Here is a 24,880-nt window from a genome sequence, read left to right as displayed (position 1 = left end):
CCCAAGAATTGTGGTTCACTGTGTCTTGCATGGCTCCCCTGAATCAGCCTGAATTTCCCACTTCTCCAGCCAGACTCGTTGGGTTCCAGGTTTCTGAGAAAGGCAGAAGAATGTCCCCTGATCCACTTGAACCTTGAACAACTGCATAAACATCTAGTATGAGGGCCTTGTTTCTCAGCAAAATAGCTCCTTTGGATTGTCCTTCCTGCATCTTTCCTGGCTGGGCCACCTGTTTGAGGAGACCGCAGGGCTGCTCAGTATTCCAGTCCCTTTCCTAACACCCCATCATGGAACGTGCCCTTTTAACAACTGGGTGGCCAGCTTGCTTTCCATCCCAGCCCCTCTTTCTGGATGATTCTCACTGGTTATAAACCCATCAGGACAGGTATGAAATGAGGGTTTTATCCCTCAATAATTTGATGTCATCAACTTCCCTACTCAACCCTACCTCCTGATGATGAAAAGATTATTAAAACACTTCAAATGAACTTTCAAAAAACATGGCTCCCATGGGAGGATGCAGTCTTGTGAGAACTGTTTATTGACTCTTATTAACTGTCTTCAGTTCTTTAATCCATTGCTGATTTACCCCATGACTTTTAAGTCTTCTCAGGAGCTTTTAAGAAAGGTTGCCATAAGTCTTTTAAAAAATACAACTTAACGAAGTCTTCAGATCGCCTGTACCTGTATACTTGTGTAACCGTAAGAGATTAGTGAGACATAACTGAAATTTCCAGTAAACTTGTTGATTCCTCTTTTGCAGTGCTTATCCTTCCAATCCGAGCGGGGGGGGCTTTGAGTCAGTTTTGGCTCCGGCACCTGCCTGGGGAAGTCCCTGCTGTTCCCTCGGCAAGGTTTTTCGGGAGCAGCTCGCCCTTGCCTCCCTCCCAGGGCCGAGAGAGCGGGACTGGCCCAGGGTCACCAGCTGGCTTCGTGCCTCAGGCAGGACTAGGACTCACCGTCTCCCGCTTTCTAGCCTGGTGCCTTAACCACGACACCCAACTGGCTTTCATCCATATATCCTTCCATATGCTTGAGTTTTTAAATCTTTTAATAATAACAGTTTCATTTTCTGTGGGTCTCTTTCGTAAAAATTGGTGTGACATTGGCCCCCTTCCAGCCCTCTGGTACAGAGGTCAAGCATTAAGGACACGGTGTGAATTTTTGCTAGAAGATGAGCAATTTCATGCTTGAGGTGAACCTGGACTTGGAGATTCAAGTGTTTCAATTTGTCTTCTGTTCTAACTCTCTTAAGCTCTCGACTTTTTGAAACTCTCTCCCTCTAATAAGAAATGAAGCATTGCCAGCTTCTCGGCGTGTAGGGTTGTACCTCCACATCTAAATGAAGATTAGGCAAGGCGTGCTGGGGGTTCCTGCACCAGGTCAGGCCAGGCTGGTGTTTTCAGGGCTGAGGTAAGCAACCCTGATCCCCTTCTGGGTCTGGAGGGGTGGGGGAGAGAGTCTCCCAAGGGGGTTCAAGCCCCAGAGGCATGGGCGTTGTCCTGCTTGACACACGTCCCATGGAGTTTGAGGAGGCTCTTTTCAGGATGCCCAGGGAAGCTTTGCTGTTTTTTCTTCTAGGCGCCCAGAGCTGATCTTGTGGACGGCAAAGCGCCTGATCTTTCTGCTTTCATTCCTTTTCTCCTTTTCCTTGCACTGCAGGGAAAGTCAAACATGAATCTGGTTCTTTCAGAGGGAGTCTGACGAACACATTTTATGCAGCAAAATAAATAAATGTTATTAATATTTATTTTTATTTTTATATTAATACAATTTGTTTGTTGGAAAAGGTGCTACCAGACTTCTGATTTTTTGCCACTATAGACTAATCTGGCCCTCCTGCTACAGTTTTTCGTCCAGGAAATACCTGGGCACTCTACCCTTTCCATCTGTTTTGGTTAGCAAGGTGGCTCCTTAGAGCATAGCAGGTGCTGTCCAAATGCCCGGTGTTTATTGCCCATGGTTGACTGTGGCAAGCCAGCTGTCCTTGGCAGGATTCTGGCGATTCTCACCAAGGTGTCTTTCCTGGAATCTTCTGGGGTTGCCTTTTTACAAAGCCCAGTTCTATTTCAAGGGTTTGGCAGCAGTTAAATCTGTGCGGGGTGAGCAGGAAACATTCATTCTCATGCATCTGGCTTTTTTTTTTTTAATTTTAATTTTTGTAGCTGCTTTTGAGGTCATATTTGTCTCACCTTTTCTTCCAATTATAATCATGACTAAGACACTTTTCATCATGGTGTTGCACAAGAGCCTTATAAAGTCGTAGGCTTCCAAAAGTACCGACTAACTTTCTAGCACACTGATTCAAATTTCAGAAGAGTTCTTGGAAATATTTAGCCTGCTTGGGTGAAAATCTAAGTTTCTGGATGTGTTATTGCTCCTACCCAAATTTAGAGCATATGAAGCTTAAATGCATATTTATAGGCCTTAAGAGAAGCCATGCATCTTCTTGGTCTGGTTTTATGTACTTCGATTAAAAATAGCTGCAGCAGACTCGGTTGCCCTGGTCTGCTCTCTTTGCAAAACCAGATGCTTGGGATATTCGGAACCTGCTGGCCTTTCAGGGTCATAAGCTTGGAGCAGGTCATTTCTCTGTGCAGAGTGGAGCTTCAAGCGAAACCGCTTGGAAGAGATGACGTTACACAGCTGGCACGATATAATTGAGACCAGACTTGCTGTGCGATGCCTGGGCTTCTGGCCTCGGCCATTTCAAACAGGGCAAAAGACGTGGCCGACTGCCTGCAGTGACGGCGAAGGCTCCTCGGCCAGCATTCTGTATATTTTTTGCAAACTCTTGGATAGTCAAGTGCATCTCTTTCTTGAGGATGGGGGCAGCTGAAACCTGGTAAGCACCAGTTTGTGGCAAAGCGTTGCCAAAGCTTTTGAGTCAGGGACACATTTGGAATGAATTGTCTCACAAAATGACTCCCACTAAGGTGTTGCCTGCCGTGAAATATCAGTTTTCCAGAAAACAAACTCTTTAAGATGCTCCCTGTCTGCTTTCTCTTGCCGCCATCCCAGAGCTAGCAAAGAAGCTGCTGGACTGCATCCAGTCACCACTTTTAGTTTCTGAAAATGTCTCTGGGGTCTGTATGGCATGCAGAAGTATTCTTGGGAATGTCCTGGAGGCCTGGAGCTGGTGCTTTTCTTTCACAAGGAAGCAGGACTCTTTCATGGAATCAGAAGGAGCTGTTGGGATCGCTGAGTCCAGCCTCCTGCTCAGGGCAAGAATAATCCAGGGTCAGCCCAGCTATCTCTAGCAAAGGGGAAATACTCTTTGGGTGATGAGTTTCACAGTCAAGCTGCATTTACTGTTGGAGGTTTTTCCTTGTACTCATTCAGAATCTGCCTGCCTTGGGCTTAAATGTGTCCTACGGAGTCGTCTTCAGTGTGGTATCCTTTCAGGGTTTGGGAGAATCCTGCCATGTTTGAAATTCTCTGGATCCTCCTCTTTTTTTTTTTTTGGTTTACTGAAGACAGGGACAGGATCTGTCCTGCTCCAGTCTGCTGGCATTTTATTGATTCTCCAGGATTTCTCAAAAGATAATACCTAAAGGTTCCACCAGACCATCAGCCTTGATCCTTCAGTATCTTAGAATTCAGTTCATCTGGCCATGGAGATTTAAACTCATTCAAAATAATTAGGTTTTCCTGAAGTTTCTGTCTGCCTTAAGCTTCATTTCGGCTCCTTTATCCTGTTCACAATTATTTCAGTAAAATAAAAAGCCTCTGATTGGACCAGACTGAGCCAAAATTAGGAATTGAGAAGCTCTGCATTTTCATTGTCACGTGTTAACATTTTGTAATTAGTTTTTTGTGGTTCTGAGCATTTGTGTCTAACCTCACTTCGCTCTGAGCTTTTGCATTTCTGACACCAACTCAACAGTTCCAGCTACTTGTCTGGACTTCCCATTTCTGTGTGTTTCCCTTTTCATTTCCAGCTCTTCCCTAAGCTTTTAGGGGAGCCACGTTGGCATGTTCGGAATTTTCTCAACAATTGAGAAACAGTTGTTGGAATTGTTCACAATTGTGCCTTTAGTGTTTCCTTTAGTGAGCTGCTTTTCCCATTAGCTTACTTTTTATTAGCGCTCTTAAATTCCCCCTTCTTGAAGTCCAAAATATGTATTTGAATATGCTTGGCTTTACAGATAGTCCTCCCTTAACTATGGTAATTGGGACCGGCAACTCTGTTGCTAAGTGACGCAGTTGTAAAGTACAACATCACGTGACAGCACCAACTTACGACGGCAGCTGCAGCAGTTCCAGTTGCCGTCATTAGGCAAATCCTGTATGGGCGCAATGTCCCACGGTCACGTGATCACTGTTTGCGACCTCCTGTTGGGATCATGTGACCATGGGACGTTACAACCATTATAATTGTGAGCTGGTTGCCAAATGCCCAAATCACAATCATGTGACCATGGGGATGCTGTGACAGCCTCAACTACGAGGTACGGTCGTAAGTCCCTTTGTATTGCATTGCAGCTTTGAATGGTTGCTGAATGAGTGGTCACTGAATGAAGACTACCTGTAATTGCCCTTGAAATCAAGAACACCAGCATTCCATGATCACTTTCGCCCAATGTTCTTGCTGCTTCTCTGTCCTCAACCATGTCTTCTCTGTTGACTAGTATCAAGTCAAGGTTAGATGATCCTCCTGTGCCTTCCTTCACTCTCTAAAGGCGAACTTGTCAGCAAGATAAATTAGGAATTTCCTAGAAGGCCCAGGCTTGGCATAGTTTGTCTCTTTCAGGGTGTCAGGGTAACTGAATTCCTCCATCAGTACAGTCTCATGCCTATTTGAAAGATCTATGATTTGCTTTCGAACCCATCATCCACATCTTCTCCTTGACTGGAGGAGCGATGAAACCATACTGCTTTTATTTGTTCCTCCTCTTACATGCAGATGCTGTCTTGGATGTGTGGGAATGCTTTTAAAGTAGAACTCCTTTGGAACAGGTTGTATCCTTCAGTTGCTATATTACAATCATGGGAGCCATCACCTGAATTTTATAATACATTTTAAAAGGTATTTTATTTTGTAACATAAATAAAATCAGGTGGGATATGGAGCCTGGCAGACACTGAGTGAGATCTTGCTGGGCAGAATGTGCCTCTTGGGGCCACACTGGGAAGCCAGCTGTAGCTTTGTGCTGCATTTTGAGCTAGTGGTTGTGGTTTGCGCATGCCAGCTTCTGCACTTGTGATAATGAAGGCTGGTGTTTTTTCCTTATGTCGGCCCCATAATTCTGAGCTGATGGGTGATCTGTATGCACCATTAGAGAGAAGAGTTGCTGTGGGCGGTGCTGGTGAGCAGACTCTTCTGCTCCTGGGGGCGTCTAGACTGCTGAAGTCCCACTTCTGCCTTTGTTGCTGGAGCAACAGCTGCGGAGAGGATCCAAAGGGAGCCCAGCAACTGGTGCTGTCCCTCCCTGGCAAAATGCTTTATGGATTTCCAAGGAGGAGCAAATCACAGCAAGAGGGGGAAGATTGTATTAGAAGATGCCTCCTTGATCCTTCCCTGCCTTGCCAGAAACAGAAAGGAAGCAAGTCTCAAGACAACGCAGGGATTTAGCGTTCAGATTACAGAACGAGGACCATTGGCTTTATATGCAGATTAGGCTGCCTGGATTGGAGGAGCTGGCATATAGCCACCGCAGCTGTAAGGAGCCAAGCAAATAGTGTGGAGAGAACATCTGGAGAATCCAGGCTCATCAGACAGAGAGAGAGAGAGGTGTAGGGTTAGAGCCATAGACTGGAAGAGTTGGGAGGGCCCTTGATTCATCCCCCTTGAAGACTTCCAGCCAAGGGAACTTGGGGTCATGGGTTCCACAGCCAACTGGCTTTTAGTGGAATCTGCTTTCTGGTGCCCACTGTTCCTTGTCCCACCAAGAATAGGCCCGGGCCACTGAGGCTTTCAGTGCAAATTGGGTGTTTTATACCTTGTTTTGAGAGACAGTGAAATAACTAAGGTGAGTGAAATGTCTGAGGGATGTATCCCTGTATATTCCTAAGTTGTCACCAAGTTTTGTATAAGGCAAAATTCAAAATGAAGATGGGCAGTTCATTCCCAGACAAATTGTTCGAGGATTTTTGAGAGAGGCCAGGAACCTCTTATCCCTTGACCAAATAACCCCGCATCCAAATCATTTATCAACATGATGGACAGCAGAGGACCTAGACTAGAGCCTTGCACCACATGGAAGCCTGATGAACACTTAGTGAGTAAGCTGCTCCCTCCTGGGTTGATCGCTGGACCAGCTGATGGGAAGGATCCATTAAGATCCAGTTTGAACTGGATGTGTCTGATAGCAACCCTGACTTCATTGGTTATCTATCTTTATCAAGGAGGGGCCCTAATTTTCCAGGCCTTTCTCCATTCTCAAGCATCAGGATGTAACCCTCTCCCTCCTCAGTGCCTCTGGAAGTTACCTGTGAAATCAGCTTGTCCAAAAGCCATATTTCCTGCTCCCAATGTCCTTCCATTCCCCCTCCCCATCTCTGCAGCTTTCACAGGGATGCGAAAGACTGGGTACCTCCAACTTCATTTCTGAGATCTCATCTGGCAGAGGACACTTGTGGAGAGAGGCGTTCCTTTGGTTCCCTCCTTGAGGAGCCCTCTTGATGCTGCAGCTCCTTTTCTCTCCTAAGGTGGTTTTGGCTTTGGGACTCTAATGCCAGTTGTTTAATGAGATCAAAGTCTTAAATTCTTTGCATTTTGCATCTGGCTTTCTTAGGATTTTTCTTTTGTTACTTGGTCTGAGTATGAGAGAAGAACTGCCTGTTGTGGATCCTGATGTGATAATAGGAAAAAATAAATTCCTTTGAGAGTATTATTTTTGCACCCATTTGCGTCACCACCTAACAGCTGGATTGTCTCCAGATGGATTTGCTCGTAAAGGCAGATGTTTCCTGCTTTCACTCCTGGTGGCACCTGTTTTCTTTTGGGGGGGCTTGGAGGGGGCTGCCTTTGCAAAGGACTGGTGGCTGCTGAAATATGGGAGATGGGTCTTGAGTTATCTGCAGCTGTCAATATCAGATCTCCATCAGAGGTTTTGTTAATGGAAACCAGCCTGGTTATTTTCACCATGCTTTACGAAAGAGATGGAAAATAAAACTGCAGATACCGTAAACATGTTAAAGAAATCTGTAGGGCACTCACATTTAAGGTCATTGTGATTTCTTCTTACTGTCTCAGAAGATCTTGTGGAAACAGAAGGCAGCTAAAAGGGTTGAGGTGTTGGAACGCCTGTGCGAGAGTCCGTGTGGCATAGTGGCTAGAGGGAAAGATCCCGCTTCAAATCACAAACTGGTTGAATGTCCTGAAATCAGTGTCCAGAGAGCTTTCTAAAAAGCGTTTCCAGATTACCTCTTACCAGTCGATATTAGCAAAGGCAGGGACATCCAGGGCTAGAAGTAGCCCATATCAACTTGTAGGGTGCTGCAGGCAGGGAGCAAGATGCAGCTGTTGAACAGGCATCTTGTAGGTTGTTGTGTTCCTTGGAAATACAGGTAGTCCCTGGGTTAAGAATGCCCGGTTTACGGATGACCCATAGTTAAGAACGGAGCCTATTGTAGCAAAATTCGAGTTAAATACACAACGATTTGAGTTAAATACACAATTATTTGAGTTAATTACACAATGCTACTTATACAGTATTATACAATAATAGTGTTCCGGCTTGCATACAAATTTGACTTAAGGACAGACCTTGGGAACGGAACTCGTTCTTAAACTGGGGAATACCTGTAACAAAAAGCCCACCTTTCCAGCGGGAGCAAAAGTTGCGATAGAACACAACTGCTACTCCACCTGGCCAGCTGTGCAAAAAAGGTTGAACACAAATGGGTGCCTGTTCTTTTTAGGTGATATCCCTTAATCCTTCACTAGTGTTCATTGCCCAGTTAGGGGGTTCAGTTAGCAGTGTTAGTGAGGTTGGCTGCAGAACAGTCACCTCCAAGCTACGTTTTTGTTGCAGGGAGTGGGCTGATATCCCAGAAGGGACGCAAAAGTATCTTTTGAATGCTCAGAGATCTGGAAGTGGAAGCTAACAAAGGATGAGGACAATGCTTTCCATTTCAGATAGGCATTACTACCTTGTGAGTATAAATACAAAAAGGATAATACCTTGGTGCTCCTTGATCTAACATTTTGCAATGGGACAAGTTGTCTGCTTCCGTAATCTGTTGAAAAAGCCACATGATCCACGGGACTCCTTTTTCCTTCCTTCAAAACCTATTTCTGAGGAAAGCGTAGCAGCACTCAGAAGCTCACATACAGAGCAGCAGATAATGGCTGGTCCTACATTGGATGGTCGCTTGCTGATCCTCTCAAGTTTAGCTGATAAGTTTTAGTTCACTTGAAGCATCTGGTTGAAGCCCAGGATGAAAGCTGCCCCAGAAGTCTTTTACAAAGGAAACATCTGGTTCAGATACGGCAGCCAGGCTGAATGTGTTAAAGGTGACTCAGCAGTCCCAGAGCCTGGGAGAATAATGACTTCTTTGCCGTAGTTATGGTTGTACAAGCTTTAAGCTTGTCCTTATCTGCTCACCACCCCTGTGGAGGCCAGGTTTCCTCCTCAGTTTAGACATGCTGAAACTTTTATCTATTTGTTGTTCACCTACAGCTTTGCATGCTGCTCCTTGACCTCAGAAAGTGCAGAAGGAGTCATTGGATGTAGATGGCAGCAATTTGGATGGCCCACCAGCAGAACATGAAACGGGTGCCCCCCCCCGCCTCCTCCCCGGTTGATATGGGAAGAGTTTGACCTGGGAGATTCCACTGAGCCCTCCAGATCCAGAGTAACTAACAGACATGCCCCTACTTGGTCCTCAGCCTAAAGAGGGGCTGCTCAGCAGCGTCTCTCTCTTTATCTCATTGCAGCTCTTGTGATGAGTAGTAATAAAATTAGCCAATCACTTCACCCAGCAAGGCCAACGCGGTGCCAGTTGGAGTGTCAGTGGAGGAGGTGGCAGCCGGTGCTGTTGCCTTGTGATGAAGATTTGCCAGCTGGACTGAATTCCTCAAGGGACAGAGCATTCCAGTTTCCCACATTTGGGGGGGGGGGCTTCAGCTTCCTCTGAGAACCTTGCATGCTTGCAATCCTCCCCCTACCCCAGTGGTATTTTGCAATGCTTCAGTGCTACAGCTTGCCTCAGCTTGGAGTTCCCTGAGAAAGGGCTTAACTTTTCCTTCCGGCTTCTCATTTCTGAACTACTTTTTTAAAAACAGCAGCCCCTCAATTTTTTTTATATGAGAGTCACTGATGGATCCTCTTCGTTCATGGAATCTTTGGTTTCTGTTGTAAGAAGGGGCAAACAGAGAGAGGGTCTTTTCCATTCTTATTGTCTAACCCATCGTTGGCATGGTTCATGCAGAGCACTCAGCCATCTTGTGATTTGCTTCAGTTGACTTAGTGTGATGTGTGAATCCAACCTTTGTGTCCCATCAGCAGGTTGGAAAATAAGCATGAAAAAGTTGTTTAATAAACCATAGTTAAGCAGATGGTGGCTTGGTGCATGGTAGAATGATAGACTATAAGGGTGGGAAGATATTGTAGAGAGTAAGGCAGATGATCTTGATGGGGTTGTGGGAGCTCTCTCACCCAAATGACAAAGGGTGGAGCTTAGTCTGAAGTCCACAACAGATAGTGTTCATAAGACCTCTCCCTAATTCGCTGAAATATAAGAAGCAGGAGGAGGTCCAGCACGATCAGACTTGCAAGATTCTGTCCTCAGAGCCAATCTCAAGAAAGATAGTTTTAGCCTTCCTGTGTTGATTTCTTGGTCTGGTCTACCTTGTGGGGCTGATAGATATCTTGGAGTTGATCCAGCCCAACTCTCTACCCGGTGCTGGAATCTACTGCTCCCAGCATCCCCATCTGGAATCCGGTGCTCACAGTCCTGTTGAATTGCAGGAGCCCCAGTAAATACAGAACCGTCAGGGAAGCCCACCCAGCCTCTTTTGAAACACCTCCAGGGAAGGAGAGTCCACCCTCTCCTAAGACCTGCTGACCCACTGTTGAACAGCACTCACCATTAGGGCATATTCCTGGAGGCCACCTGAAATCTCCCTCCTTGTCATTTCACCCCCTTCTTTCTTGTCTAACTTTTGGCACAACTCTGAACAATTTTGCCCTGTCTTTTACAAGTGTGAGACAGTCAAGTAAACTTGTCTTTGGAGTCGATAGATTGTGGGTCTGTTGGGCGGGTTGTTCTAAGCTCCTTGGCAGTTTTTCTCAGAAAGGCTGATCTTTTCAGGGCCAGAGAGAAATCCTCCAGCAGGTGAGCAGAGCCTTTTCTCCCTGATCTCGTCTCAGCTGAGAAAGTTCTGCTCCGTTCCTGTGGGTGCCGTCTACCCACAGACAGCCTGTCCCGGCACTTGGTGGCTGGGAGCCAAGGCTTATTCTAGGAAGGATGGAAGAGACTGTGGGAAAAATATGGCCTTTGAGCAGGACACGACCCTGTGGAGGGCCGTGAAGGGCTGTGGCCACCATTCTCCTTGGGTCCTGATTGGGGCTGTGGATCCCAGCCACAGAATTTACCTCTTGGGGGAACAAGGAGCAGAATTAGGGTTGGGAGGGTGTCTTTCTGTCCCACGCATGAGCATTCATTTGTCAATTTCTGGGGCTGGACAGGGTGGGCTTCAGCTAAGTCATGTCCAAAAAGCCCCTTCAATAGTGGGTGAAAATACAGAACCGTAGAAACCACGTTTAGTCATTTTTTAGTGGCATTTGTTGGTCCTGTGCTGGGTGTCTCAACCACGCTGCACTTGTTGAATTGGTGCCATCAGTTGGACCAACATGCGACCTGTAGCTCTTCCTCAAGATGGCCACCATGCGCAACAGCCTGACAGGCAAGAATCCAAAGTGTCGCTAAGATGGCCAGCGGTGCAGTTCTGGCCTCTTGCGTTTGTCTCTGGTTGACGTCGATGCTGATGGCTGTTCGGGTTCCCCTAGCTTGGAGCCTCCTCATCTCTTCACTGTTTGAAAGAGGAGCATTCATGGGACGGACTGAGCAGTGAACGCGTCCTGCTTTCCCATTCAGGTGGAGCCATCCCTACATTTACGTCCAAGTAGAAGGGACTGCAGAGTGAAGATGGTTGCTGATCTGCTGGTCCTTCCCATCTGCTGGTGCAAAGGCTCTGGGGGCTTGACTTGAGAGAGCCTTCCTCCGCCTCTGTTTTCCAGTTCGTCAAAGCAGAGATAAGTTTCTGCTAGCTTCCACAAATCCATTTTCTTTGTTTCTTGAAATAAGACCTTTGACTTGGAAGCGCGTGGAGGTACCCCTCACTGTGAGAACGTGTGCCTGTCTTCTCGACTGAGGCCGTGACTGAGCACCCCGACGGTTCTTCCTCAGCATCTTCTGGCTGCTTTCTTGTTAACTGGAGGGGACCAGAAGTGGCATCTTCTGTGTGCAGAGGTGGTGTTGCCTGCAGAGCTACGGTTATCCCCATGTATGGAAGAAGGAGATTGCCAACACCAATAAATATTTTCTCCCGTGGCAGCCTGGAGGTTGAGGAAGTAGAGATAAGTGTAACTACAACAAGAGTAGAAGTGATCAGAATAAATAGTGTAGATTGTAATGACCCCATTTTGCTTAGCCAGAGGTCACTTAGAGAATGTGTGGTTCCCAAGTTAGCATGAATATCACGAGCTAGATCTGGTTTACACCAGTACCATTACCCCACCTCTCCATACCTTTCTGTGGTAAACCATCCTTGCTTCTTCCATGTTTACACACCTTTCATACGTGGTCTTTTGTTCTTAGAATGTCTCACCTCTTTTTATGTGTCTCCTCAGCTCCATCAATGCAGGATTCTCCTCTGGGCTCCATCGCTCCACCTTCATATATTTCTTTTGCGATTTGGTCATCCAGCAGCATAGGAAACCACTTTCATCAGATTTCCAGTTTAGCCAGTATTGAACTGGCAGTATCAAAGCTCTCAGCTGACATCCAGAAGGACACTGCCTTGACTGCCTTCCCAAGTTAGCAGGGACTCCAGAGGTCAGCCGCTCCCCAGCTGCTGATGCAAGAAATCTGCTGCTTCAGCTTCCTGATGCTGTGCACCGCCATGAAATCTTTATGGAAGCTTCCACCACATTTGGAGGCAGTTTGCTTCACCGCTGATCTGCTTGCATGTCAGGAAGTTGTTTTAATTCAGATCCCCCCTTTTCTGTGATTCAGCTCTGTTGTGCCAGTTTCCGTCATCTTGAGCAACTTGAAGTGAACTTATTCCCGTATCTACCTGACAGCCCTGCCCTATTGGTTCAGTCTTCTCTTTCAACCTTTTCTCATCATCCTCTTGTGAATATAGTCTAGTTTGTCAACGTCTTCTTAAATTGTGTGTCTGCGTGGTGGCGGTGGTGGTGGTGGTGGGGGAACCACAAGATTCCAGGTGAGATTTGGCCAAGGAGTAATAGAGCAAGGCTTTTATGTTTTCACGGCTTCCCGTAATGCAGCTAGAACTGCACTTGCTTTTAGCCACGGCATTGTATTTTGACTTTCCCCCGCACTGTGTCAGGTTTTTAAGCGTGATAAGCTAAAACTAAATGACAGAGTTTAGCTCAATATCAGAAGAGAGTCTGAGCCTCCCAAATCTCTGGGCCGGAGCCTGAGAACAAAAGAGCAGAACGGGGCAGATCGAGAGTGGAGCTGCGTGGATTTCGCCGGCGGCTTCCTCACAGGCAGAGCGGAAAGCTGAAGGCAGTGAAATCAAGACCCGGTTCCTTGGAGGACCAGCAGAAGGGTGCTAAACTGAAACCCAGTAACTTCCGGTCGCATTCAGATTGCAGCCCTAGTTCAGCATTGCATTTGATGGGCTATTTATTTATCCCGTGAGACAAGTTTTCTTTTCTGAAAGATGCAGTGTGGTAGCGCCGTTTAGATGCCTTAGAAAGGATGCCGCTTAAGCGGCTTTTGGTCCTGTTTTATCCCGATAGGCAGTCCTAAGTGGGAAGACGGAAAAGGAGCTGGGGCTAGAGATTCGGATCCATTTTTGGGGGTACCCATTCCAGGGGGTGAAGAAGGCCGTTAACCTGAAATGCTCAGGCACAGACTTCATATCAGGAGGAGCGGGAGGGGGAACCAACTTTTCCAAGCTCCATTTGTAAAAAAAAAATTCTGTTGGAGGGATCCCACGTGGAACGCTGTCAGATCTCTTGCAGAATCACTGCATGGGTGAGATCTGAACCCTTCTTGTTTGCCCAAAAGAGTCCTTTGGGGCTCCGTGGATGTTACCTGGGCTCTGCCTTTCTTTGTAGGTTAGACCTTTCAGAGCCGCCGCTTGGCCAGCAGAGCTTGGGCCTTCCCACTCGGTTCCAGTCAAGGCCTTGTAGGGGGAGGCTGGTGGCTTTGGGGAAAGGTGCCCTCTTGGTCTCTCTCTCTCTCTCCCCCTCCCCCTCCCTCTCCCTCTCTCTGCGGGAGGGGGATCCTTCCGTGGGTGGTCCTCCGTCCTTCCTCCTGGGGGTGGCAGGTGAGGCGTGAGCCCCTTGGGGTCTCTGTCCCCCGGTGTCTTCCCCTCCAGACTGCAGAGCTTGCACCGGTGGGAAAGGCTCGCCTGCCTCTGGGAGGGAGCCCCGCCACCTGCTGCCATTTGTGCTCGGTTTGTCAGAGCAGGAGAGCTCTTGCGGCCACCTTTCTGGGGCCAGGAAAGAGAGTGCGTGTGCGCGCTTGGTTGCCATGGGAAGGTTGGCAGGCTGTCACTCCACCTTGCGTGTGGCGCGTTGGCGTGGGGGTGGTGGGATGGCGTGCTTCTCTCAGGTTGCTGACTCACGGGAAAGCGGGTGCACAGCTGGGCCGGCGAGGGAAGGTGCTCCGGCCGCGCTCTCTGGCTGCAGCAGCGCAGCGGCTCTCGGTCGCAGGTTTCTGTCGAAGAGCAGCAGGCCTGGCTGTGCTCCCGGCTGGTGGGGAGGAGGGCAGAAGCCCCGAGACTGAGGCCGTCTTGCCCAAATACGGGCTCCTGCCTTGGACTGTAATGTCTGTGGAAAGCTTCCAGGCCATGCCAGTTGCACTTTCTGCAAGGGAGGCTCTGTCCCAGCCTGTCTCCAGGGCCCTGCGATGCATTTTCAGAGTAAATGTGAGCCTTCGGGAAGGTCTCTGACATCTGCAGCGACTCGGTAGGAGTTTGGTGCCCCTGGTTATGAAGGAGAGTATATTGTAGATGCTGAAGGTGCACAGTAGATTGCTTCAGCTTGCAGACCTTCCTCAGTCCCTCTTGTTCTATGGAAAGGGTGCTTGTGGGCATCCTCTGGGCGTGAATTTCTTCCACAGGGGCCGACCACACCCCCCCGCCCTTCCTCTGCTTTGTGCCGTGCTCACGCGTGGCGTTGGGGGAGGTTTCCTGGGCGCAGTGTGAGAAACGACACCTCAGCCTCCACGGGACTCGGCCATCTGTAAACCAAGCCTGCTCTGGAGCAGCAGCCAAAGGCTGCCAGTCCCAAAGGAGGTGCCACCGCCTGGCAGAGCACAGCCGTATTATGTAACCCTGCAGCCTCTCCCGGGCAGCAATTAGCCAGAGGCTCTTCGATCATTAATGCTTTTGCTGTCTTGCGACTAAGTAGGTCAGGAACGAGGTGGACCGGAGGGGAGGGGGTCTCTCCCATCTTGAGGGAAGTGAGGGCTGGGCTGAAGGCCCCTTGCTGGAAGCTTGCCTGCCTGCCTGCCTGCATCTCTGTCTCCCCCCCCGCCCCCCATAAGCTTGGCTTCCTGCTTCAGGTGAGAAAATTCCTTGCCAGACTTCTTTTTTTACCCATTTGGAGTTCAGATTTCTCGAGACAAACAGAACATCGCAGTTACTCTTTGGTGACTCTTCCAAAGACTTCCTGGTGCCTCCGTGGCAGGGTGCTTGGTGGTCCTCCTCTCTCCTGACCCCTGAATAGGAAACAGCAGAATCTGCTGGTTGCTGCAGCCAAAGGGAGGCTCTGAACGGCCCTGCCAAGGGGCGCCTCGTGGATCAGCCGTCTTCGAGCATTTGACACCCAGAGCGTGCTTTGTCTCCCTTTCTTGAAAGAGGCGATGGAAGGGGCGCTTTCCGCATCGTCCCTGCCAGAACTCTTCCCCTTCACGGGAGTTTTCGAACCAAGGCTCTATAATCAATCTGTTGGGGACGGTGTGGCGATCCCTGCAGTGGGCAGGGGGTTGGGCTGGATGACCTCTCAGGTCCCTTCCAGCTCGCCGATTCTGCGATGGCTCCCCTCCACTTGCAGAATTTGCTTGCTTGAGCTGGATCCTAATTCAGAGAACAGGCAGGTTTGATTGGAAGCAGCGATGGGATCAAGTTGGTCAAGATGGTGGCCACACCCATGCCACGGAAGCCCCGCCCCTTTTCACACACCTGCATTTTCATGTAAAAGGGGTGTGGCTATGATTGCATGGGCGTGGCCGCCACTTTGACCGCTTTGTCCTGCCTGCAGACACCCCTGATCTGAAGGCAGCCCGGCGAATTCACCGCTGAACCCGGACCTCGGTGGGGCCCCCAGAGCTCCACGCCTCCCACTGAGCAGCAAGCGCTGGCCTTTCTGTCCAGCTGGGCTGGGATCTGCAGGCCTCATCATCCCTCTGGCAGGGAAGAGGGTTGAGTCTCGAGCGCCCTTCTGAATTTTGGCTTGCTCGAGGTTAATGTTTTAAGCGGACCGGCCAGCTGCCTTCCGTGCTTGTCAGAACTGGGTTGTATTTGCTGGCGACCTTATTTTTCAGGAGGAGGAAAACTGCCTTCGTGGGGGTGAAGCCTCCGTTTGCCAGCGTGTGCCCGGCGCTCGCCTGTGCCTGGCTCCCCTTCAGAGCGTGTCTGGGGACAGCTGGGGAGTCTGAGAGCTGCTTCCGAGGGTGGGGCCACGAGCTGAGCGGGTTCGGTCCCGTCGATGGGTGGGCCACCTTTCCGTGGCGGGGCACGCAGGCTGCCTCGAGTTCCCCTTTGCATGAGCGCATCGGGTTCCTCGAACTGGGTTTCCTTATTTCTCGGCTCGTTTCACGTGTCTTTTGCTTCAGGATGTGCAAGGCACAGGACAAGGACTGGGGGCTGCCCTGCATGGCTCTGAGACCCCCGGGGGTCTCTGCTTTGGAGTTAGTATTTAAATGCTGTTTTGATTTGATTCACTTGTTTATGGGGCTTGGGGATTTATTTATTTTCTTTTTAATTTTGCTGTATGCCACCTTGGTGACCTTTATCAAATGGCGATATATTAATACCGTGAACAAAATAATTGTAGGGGGCTGTTTTTCTGTCACTGACCTACAGCATAGAATCAATCTGCAAAATTGTAAATAATGTGGGGCTGGGGAGTTGTAGAGAACAAAAATTGGTTTTAATGTGTGCATCTGAGACCAGAAGCACTGGCTCCACCAACCATCCTGAACGTTCCTTCTCGAATATAATTTTTATTAAGGATTTTGGTTACAGTACTAATTGGTTACTAATACAAACTAAACTTGGAGAAAGAGAAGAGGATGGAAAGAAAGAATAAAAAGTCCAAGAAAAGAGAGAAAGAAGAAAAAGAAAAGAGGCTATAATAAGGAAAAAGAAAAGTAATATATAAAGAAGTGATTTCCAACCATCATCACAAAGTTGAAACAAATTCACCCTCTATAAGATTACAAACATTTATCTCTTCATCCCATAGCCCATCCCTTATCTATAAGCAAATCCACGAAACATAAACTTTCAATCTTGGTGTCAGCAAAAAGTCCATAAAAGGTTGCCAGAACATTGCAACAAAATGTCTTATTTTAACCTTGATCAAATAAACCAACTTTATATTAGTTCCTTTTACTTCTAACAGTCTTAATCTTTAATACAATCAAATATTGTTGTAGGATTTTATTTCTCTTCAATTCTTTATCCCATCACACAGATTTTTTCAAGGCTTTAACAAGCCTCTTTTGTAAATCCAATAAGAAAACATTTTCCAGGTCATTCTCTTGTATTTCTCTTTTAATTTTTAAAACTTCAGCCAGTTTCTTTTGTATATCCAGTAAAGTGTCCTTTCCCAAATCATTCTCTTGGCCTGTCATTTGTAGTTCCACTTTCTGTACTTTATCTATCTTGTCAGATAAAATTTGTTCCACATCTGTCATTTCTTCATTAACATCTTTTGGACGTGGTCTATCCATAGAAGCAGAAATCATTACTGACAGTGTTGATACTGTAGTTACTAACTTTGGGCTCCATTCTTCAAAAAACTCCTTTGATATTTCCAATGTTATACCATTTTGTATAATTCTGTAAGTCCCAGTATGAACTGACATCAGGCTTTGTATTTTTTTTCTTCTGCTTAAAATCTTTAGTCCCCTCTAGTGTCCAGTTTCTAAAATCATCACTTATCTTTTGTTATGACTTGCAATTGCCAGGATAGCCAAAATAAGTTTGTTTCTCACAAAAAGTTGTTTATTTTTTATAGTTAATTTCAGGATCTTATAGTAAAAGTCAATATTCCAAATTTATCGGTCCACTTAATCTGTTTATAACTTTCTTAGCTCAAAACCTTATTTAGCTTTATGCGGTTTATTTCAAATTCTTATAAGTTCTTAAGCTTGTAATTAATTTTTGTTTTGTTCAGAGTTGAAGATAAACTCACCCAATGAAGATTTGTCAAACCTGTCATTCTGAAGGTCTCTTTAAGATGGTTAATAGGCAATTTCTGAAAGTAATTAGAAAGTGAGGTTTGCAAACTTAGTGTCCTTTAAAAGTCTCTGCCTTGGTTGTGAGCAAGATGGCTGTTCCTGTTGTGTCCTGGGGCTCAACCGGTGGAAAATCCCTGTCTTGCAGTCTCCTCATGAGGAGCAGCTGTCTGGAGCACATGTGGGTGATCTCCCACCCTCTCCTTATCTGGAGAGGTTCCAAGGGACCGGTCTACTCACCGGCTCCTTGGTCTTTGCTGCAGTCGTCAGCTGCGCTGTCACAGAGCCGTCTTCAGCTCACCATGCCTCCCCTGGAAGTCTTGAACATTCCTTCCTCTTGGAGGAAAAAACACTCCTGGGGGGTTCTTTGGAAAGGCTTGTAGTTGGAGAGTCCTCATAAAACTGACCCATCCCTCCTTGCGTAGACAGCTGGGGGAGAAATGGACGGTTTTGCAGGCAGCCTGCTTCTAAGTGTGATTTGCTTCAAGCTCTGTTTAGATTTGGGCCTTGTTTCCTGGGACATCCCACTAGAGCACTTGCTGGCCCCTTGGTGGTCACTTGTGCTCTGGCTAACCTACTGTGGGAGGTTGCCCAGGGGCTCTGGGGCTTTAAAAAGTTGCTGACTTCTGTGCAGTTAGGTGTCAGAGATCTACGGCTATGGTAAGTTCCCCAATAGCAAACCTGTTGTAACTCACTGCCACGGGGGCTGGGATGGCTTTGGGGCATGTTAATGGGTACCAGAGAAGACCTAATGACACTGCTGCAGAGGAGGAGGAGGAGCACTTTTGCCCCCCTCCAGGAGAACAGGGGCTTTCTTTGGGGAGCAGAAGACACGCTTGAAGAGTCTTCAGGCTTGGTTCCTTGTGCTGTCAGGATTTCCTGTGAAGCCATGGCCCTCCCACGCCTTCCGCTTACTTATGTCAGTGAGTGACCAATTGCTCGGAGGGATGGGGCCCTGGAACTTGCAGGCAAGACACCCCAGAAGGATTTGGCGCTGGGGCTCTTTGGACCGCAGGGTAGCTATTAAAGCAGTCAGTAGACACCCCTTCCCCCGGTATTGCTTGGGTTCCCTTTGATTGGCACAGAGCACCTCCCCCCACAACACAGGGGTCATTTTTATTTTTCCTTGCTCCAGCATCCATCCATCTGTTGGTTTCACTTCTGTCTCTCCCTGTGCAAGAAGGAAGTTGATCAGTGAGACTGAAACTCGTGGTTCTAACAGTCACAGCCCCACGTTGCTCTCTGGTTCACCACATGGGTTAGGATTCTCTTGCAGGGTGTGAGCGCGTGCACACACACACTGCCCGTGCATCCTGTTTTTGTTCTGCCTGCCCCGTTTCCCCCTTCATCCCTCCTGAACTGACCTGTTCTCTCCAACGTTTCTCAGAAGGAAGAAGGTCACACTTGAGACGTCCCAACGCAGTGAATTCCCACACCTCTCTCGCTGTTTACACCTTGCTAAGAGTTCTCCTTCTCATGTTAGAGTAGAGCCAAGGTAATGTGTTTTCTGCTCTTTGAGAGAATATATTTGGGAAAAACCAAAGAATAATTGTCCAACAGTATATTGCCGGACGTTTGTGTGGCTGAGGCTTTCTAGGCACAGCTCCCATGAACAGAATGTTAGCAGTGTTTTCCCAAAGCAAATGTATTCAAGGGCAGAGGTTTTCCAGGGTCTTGGGCCTGTAGGGACACAGGAACGTGGGGTGCCTGGGGTGGTCCAAAGATGTCCCTGGTTTAGATGTTTCTGGGTGAGAATAAGATGCAGGAGGAAATGCATGAGCTCCCTGGAGAAAGAGGGGAAAAGAGACGTGATTAGAAAAATCAAGCTATCCTAACCAAGCACAGAAGTGACAGAAAATAAATCTGTTCCCCAAAAGAGAGGGATGCTTGTGCTCTGCTGAATAAAAAAATGCAGAATGAAAATGGTGAGGATGACAACAGAGGGAAGCCCTGTCTCATGAAACCTCTGGAGTTCTTGGAGAAGGTCCACCAGAGTCGTTTCCTTGGATTTTCAGAGGGCGTTGGACGTGGGACTTCATGTTAGCCGAGCAGCCGTGGGATAAGGAGGAAGTTCCCCTTTGGGGCCGGGAGCTGAGTGGGAATCAGCTCTTGCATGAAGTGATGGAGGAGCCCCCGACAATATCAGCTGAGGCTGGTGGATTTGAATTTTTTTTTTTTTAAATCCTGATCAAAAAAGCAGAAGAGGATCCCTGGAAAATGTGTCCCATTTTGTGACTGTCCTGTACTGATTCTTATTTTACAAACAGCGTTCAGGAGCTAAGGAGTTGCAAAATTAGTTTGTTCATCACAAAACAGTTTTCTTCAGCTGACTCCCCCCTTCGCCCCCATGACAAAGTGCTTTTAAACCGAGGGGGGAGGGTGTGATGCAGCCCTGTGGATTTAAGCAAGAAGGTGGGAGTCCGCAGCTCCAGCGCCAGGCCCCTCTCTCCGGCTCAGCCCACACCTATGAGAGAACAGTGGCGTGAAAGGAGGTGGATTGGAGGGGCAGTAAATAGCTCTTCATCTTCAGCTACAGAAAAGCAGAGCCTGGCAGGCGAAAGGGGTTCAGGGTGAGGCGGGGTGCAGCCTGTAATCTGGGTAGCTGTTGACAGCAGTGATCTTCAAGCTGTCATGGGGACCTAGAGCTGGAAAGGCCATTTGCTCAGCGAAGGATTCCAAATTAGAACATGAAATTCTCTGGCTGGGTTGGTGTGACCTTGGTTGGTCTGGGGGTGCAAACATCTGGGTGGGAGGAAAAGGGGTGAATCGTGGTGGGCTGCTTCTCTCATTGGGGCCTGCTGTGAAGGATAGCCCCTTTAACATAAAGGAATAAAAAGATGGATCTACGTCCTCAGCAGGCATGGGGAAATGCACTCTTTCCACGCCCAGTTAGGCCTTGCCATCGCCCTGCTGATTCAGGACAGTTCCACAGCTGCTACAGAGGAAATCTGGCTGGGTCTGCCCAGCGGCTTCCATGTTCTATAGCTCTAACAGCCTTTGGATGCCCAAGGGTGAAGGGTGCAGCCGCCGATGGCGCTAGCCTGCCCAGAGCGGTCTCCCTCACCTTGTGGGCAGCGTGCACCAGGAAGCGATCCAGAGGCAGCAAGGGGCTGGCCTGGAAAGGGCTGCTTGTGGGTTTGTTCTTGGGGTGTGAAGGGGGGGCAGTTGATTGGTCTGGGGGCTAGCATGCCATCACTCATGCAGGAAGTGGGGGAGAGGAAGGCAGCCCAGCCTAGCAAGGCTGAGAGCTGTGGGATGAGGTACAGGGTTTGTATGGCGTTTCCCTCAAAATGCTCAAATGGTTTTGAAGATGGTGGCTGTTTATTGTTTGGAGGAAAAAGAGGGGCAGACCAAATAAATCCATGTTGGTCCCAGTGCTGATGCTCGGCTCCGAAGATCCCAAGCACCCTTGGGTGGCTTGGTTCTCTTGCAGTGACCCAACTCCAGGCAGGAGGTGGGGGAGGCACCAGCCTGACCTTGGGCTTGCCCCTGCCCATTTAGTGTGACAGACAGCTTTGGCTCCCAGCCACCTTCCAAAGACAGCTGAAGGTGCAGTGATGGGACAGACAGGTGAGGGGGGTCTCTGCCAAGAATACTGGGGCTTTGGTGTGGGGCTGGCTTGAGATCCCCAGTGGGTTCCAAGAAGAGGGAAATCCTTTCTCCAGGAGGGGGATTTCTACCCTTTCAAGTCTTTATCAAGGGAATTGGCCAAGGAATTAAACTGTCATCCTAAACAGTTTAGGATTCATGCTGAAAATAATTGCAACCCTTACTTTTTGGCAAGCTGATTTATCAGCTTCTGGTTTAGCTACTAATTGCTCTAATTGTGGAGAATCACCCCTTCTCTCTTGGACGGATGCAGCTGGGGCTGGTTTATTTTTGTTTTTCTCTTGGAGAAAAACCTCCATAGGATTTGGTTATAGGATGAATGTAATGCCTGGAATGAATGACTAAGTAGAAGCTTGCTTCCTTGGCTCATCTGGAGGTGAGAAACTGCGGTGAAGCTGGGCTAGTGCACAATCGGGGTCTGGGGAAATGAACTTTCCCAGGACTCTGGCCAATCCATTGATGTGTGTCTCATCAACAGGACTGCCAGCTCTCAGGGTTGTTGGTCTTTTAGCCTCTTTCTCAAGAGTAAAGTCTATGGCGGGGGGCAGTATCAAGAGGGGAGAAGGTTGGTCTTGTGCTCGGCTTGGAACCTGGTTGACCCCTCTGAGGCCAAGCGTCCCCCTTCGCCCACCTGCCTCGCCATCCCTACCATTCCATCTCCCCCAAAGCATCTTGGACTTTCTGCCCAGGAATCCTACAGCCCTCGGATCTGCTGGACTGTTTCTGTTTGATCCAGCTAGTCGAGGGTTTCAGAAGCACTGACCCGCTTGGTGGAGCCACTTGCCTGGGTGACCCTGGAGCAGAACCTCCGGACTGAGGTTTTAGACACAGATTGGGACCACTGGAACCTGATGGCCAGCTCAGCTCAGTAAGGTATTGGCTGGGAGGCTTCTCCCATTAACGCCCCTTTGAGTGGTGTCAGCCAAGCCAGAGGAGATTTGTGACTGCACGTGTGTATTATTCCCATAATGTAGAACTCTGGTTTTTCTGTCGTTCCTGGAAGCGGTGGCATCTTTGCTGCCTCTAAGGAAATCATGGCATACAGAATACTTGGAAAACATTTTTTTTCTTATTAATTTAATAAAGGCTTTTGGTTTGGAGTAATGTGTATTTTATTGGTAAAAGCAAATCTAGCACTAGACATTGTAAGTCTTCTTGAGAAATAATAGGATTGTGACACTTTTAAGGCATGGAACTCCGGATGGAAAGGTGTTGAAGACATCATGATTTGCCATGGAAGTGGTTCACAGAATCATTCTTGTTAGTGTTTCTCCCAAGGACGTGATCAGAAATGGAGGCATTTGTGTTTTAATTTCTTGCCAGCTTGAGAGCTGCTTCTGCCAAGGTCAGTGGGTTTTATATCCCAGGGAAGTAGAAGTCGTGAGAATTAGCTGGCTGGAGGACGAGACAGGCCTTGGCCCCTTCCGACAGGGCCTGATGGCAGCAGCCTCTGGCAGAACCGGCCCTTTTATGGAGGTTGCAAGAAGGAACCTTCTGTGTGGAAAGGAGGCATGGATTTACTCGCAGCAGTGATCTGCCAGATTTCTAAATGGCAGCCTGAGAACCCCCTAAATCTGAAGAAAACTCCGCCACTTTTTAAAATTTCCATCTTGTCAAGCAGTCTTGTGAAATCTTGGGAGTGAGATACGTTTCCTTTATGGGGACTCGCCAGCAGGCCTAGGGGCTGGGTTTGGACTGTGCCGGTCTGTGACTGTGATGAAGATTGATTTGAGTTGGGCTTGGACAGCTTGCTAGACTAGGCTTAAATGGGTGTGGCAAATAGTGATTCGGTGTCTTTGGTGATAAGGCAACCCAGCCCAGGCCATCGTATCTGGCCAGGATACAGTTGATTTGTTGGGGCAGACCATGTGATGTAGACGCAACAGTTGTGGCTTCTTAATGCAGGTTTGCATGAACCTTCTTAACGTGTTGCATGAACCCAGCCGCAACAGTGGGCTTGGATCAGTGCCTTTTCCTTCAGAGGCCAAACGCCGAACTTCAAGTAGTGTCTGCTGACCTTGGACAAGCCTGTTTCTGCCAAGGGGTGCCTGCAGTTTGGGCCCCGGTCAGCTTCCCAGGACTTGGGCAGAGAAGGGCCTTTCCCAGCCGGATGTTTGTGAAGCTTTGAGGTCCCCATCATAGCAATGAGAGAATTACACCCCAGAACCCTGAGGTTCCCACTTCCCCCTGCCTTTTTGTAGGGCAGGCCTTTGCAACTTCTTCCAGCTCAACCCAAGGGCTTCTTCTCCTTTCAGTGGCTTGACTTAATTTAAATCTAATGAATGAATTAAATATAGTTAACTTGATGCTTTCCATTTTTGAGTGGATGGGCTGTTCCTGAGGTAGCTCTAGCAAGTTTGCCATGCCTTCCCATTTCTGACCAGTCGCTTCCTTTGGTGCCCCAGAATGGATGGGTTGCCTCTCCAGCTCATTGGGGAGCCCGAAGCCCTGTGGGGGTCCTGCTCCTCTGGTTCCAAGACACGTGGCACCCGTGGCAGATTCCTTGTTAAGACTGAGCCAGTGAGAGTCAGGAAGTCTTGCCCTCTTCAGAAGTGAAAAGAGGTGGCTGCTGTCTTGAGCTCCGTCGCCCGGTCGGGTTGCAAGGCTGGCTTGTTGCATAGATGTCTGGCGGGAGAGCCGTTTGCGAGGTCCTTGCTGTGGTCAGCAAAATGATGGCTGCAGGTTGCCACTCGGTCTGCCCCCCTGCCACGGGGTGAGGGTGCAGGTTGCTGGTGAGCAGCTTCACCTGCAGGAAAGCAAAATGGTGAGGCACTGCCCCCAAGGCTGGCTCGATGGAAAAACAGCCACATGATCTTTTCTGTTGCTATAAGGGAAGTAAGTAAAGTGGAAAAAACAAAAACAAAATGTTGTATATCTGCAGACTTTTTCAGGAAGAATAGCATGGGGTTTGCACTAAGTCTGGAGATAAAGCCCTGGATTCACGTGGTTAGGTAACCCCTAAATTTGGGCTGTTTAACAATACACAGTTCTGTGTCTGCTGCATGCGATGCGATGCGATGGCCTTGGTCATTCAGAGTGTGAAGAGAAAGGTTGGGTTCCCACCACTTGTCTTAACTCACTCTACCCTAGTTTTGTGAACCCAGGAAGCAGGATTTTACAAAAGCGTTTTGATCCTTAGCACTGTGTTTTTTAATTTGCTCACAGTCTGGTAAGTATAGAATTTACCCCCTACCTTCCCCCCTCCAGCCAAGCTATAAGAATTCAGGCTTTTCACTCATCTTCAGAGGGATGGCTGAAATATGATGTGGCAATTTGGGCCTTGTTGTGGTGGGAGAAAAGCAGCAATGAAGTTGAAGAAGGCGAACATAGCTGTTTATTGTTGGCCTCATTTGCAGATTGAAAGAGTTGCCTCCAGCTGCGTTTATTCATGGTTCTCAGTACTGGGAAATTGCCCTGGTTTGAACAAGCATTGAATCTTGGCCCCAATTGCTTTTCTGGTGCAGTACAGGGTTAGGATCAGCATTTTGTATTTTGAAGGAGAATACAATAAAGAAGACAATGCGTTTGCCTCTTTGCCTGATGGTGGTCTCGCGGGAGCACAGGAGAAGTCAGGGCAGGGCCGGCTCCCGATTTAGAGGGAGGGAGAACCGGGGTGCAGAGTTGTGCCCCAGAAGGGACTCAGCCCAGGAAGGCG

At 48.3% G+C, this 24,880-nt stretch overlaps 1 protein-coding gene across 9 annotated transcripts in view; it reads left to right on the top strand.

Annotated features, from left to right (window-relative positions):
- MEF2D (myocyte enhancer factor 2D) overlaps window positions 1–24,880 on the top strand; it is a 97,157-nt gene that overhangs the window by 12,386 nt on the left and 59,891 nt on the right. Inside the window, exon 1 of one of the 9 annotated variants that reach the window (XM_088151085.1) lies at window positions 2,829–2,845. The exons of 7 other annotated variants lie outside the window; for them this stretch is intronic. The gene's annotated coding sequence lies outside the window, so the exon portion shown is untranslated. Of the gene's footprint in view, window positions 1–2,828; window positions 2,846–18,961; window positions 19,112–24,880 lie in introns of those variants that run through there. One more of the 9 variants, XM_088151084.1, reaches the window with a different exon arrangement.

This window comes from Python bivittatus, unplaced genomic scaffold (genome assembly GCF_059951505.1).
Source record: "Python bivittatus isolate LINGU-HERP-01145 unplaced genomic scaffold, Pbiv_v1 ctg000660_np1212, whole genome shotgun sequence".
NCBI classification, from domain to species: domain Eukaryota; kingdom Metazoa; phylum Chordata; class Lepidosauria; order Squamata; family Pythonidae; genus Python; species Python bivittatus.
The sequence above is the reverse complement of the archived record's forward strand: the minus strand, read 5'-3'. Positions and strand labels throughout refer to the sequence as shown.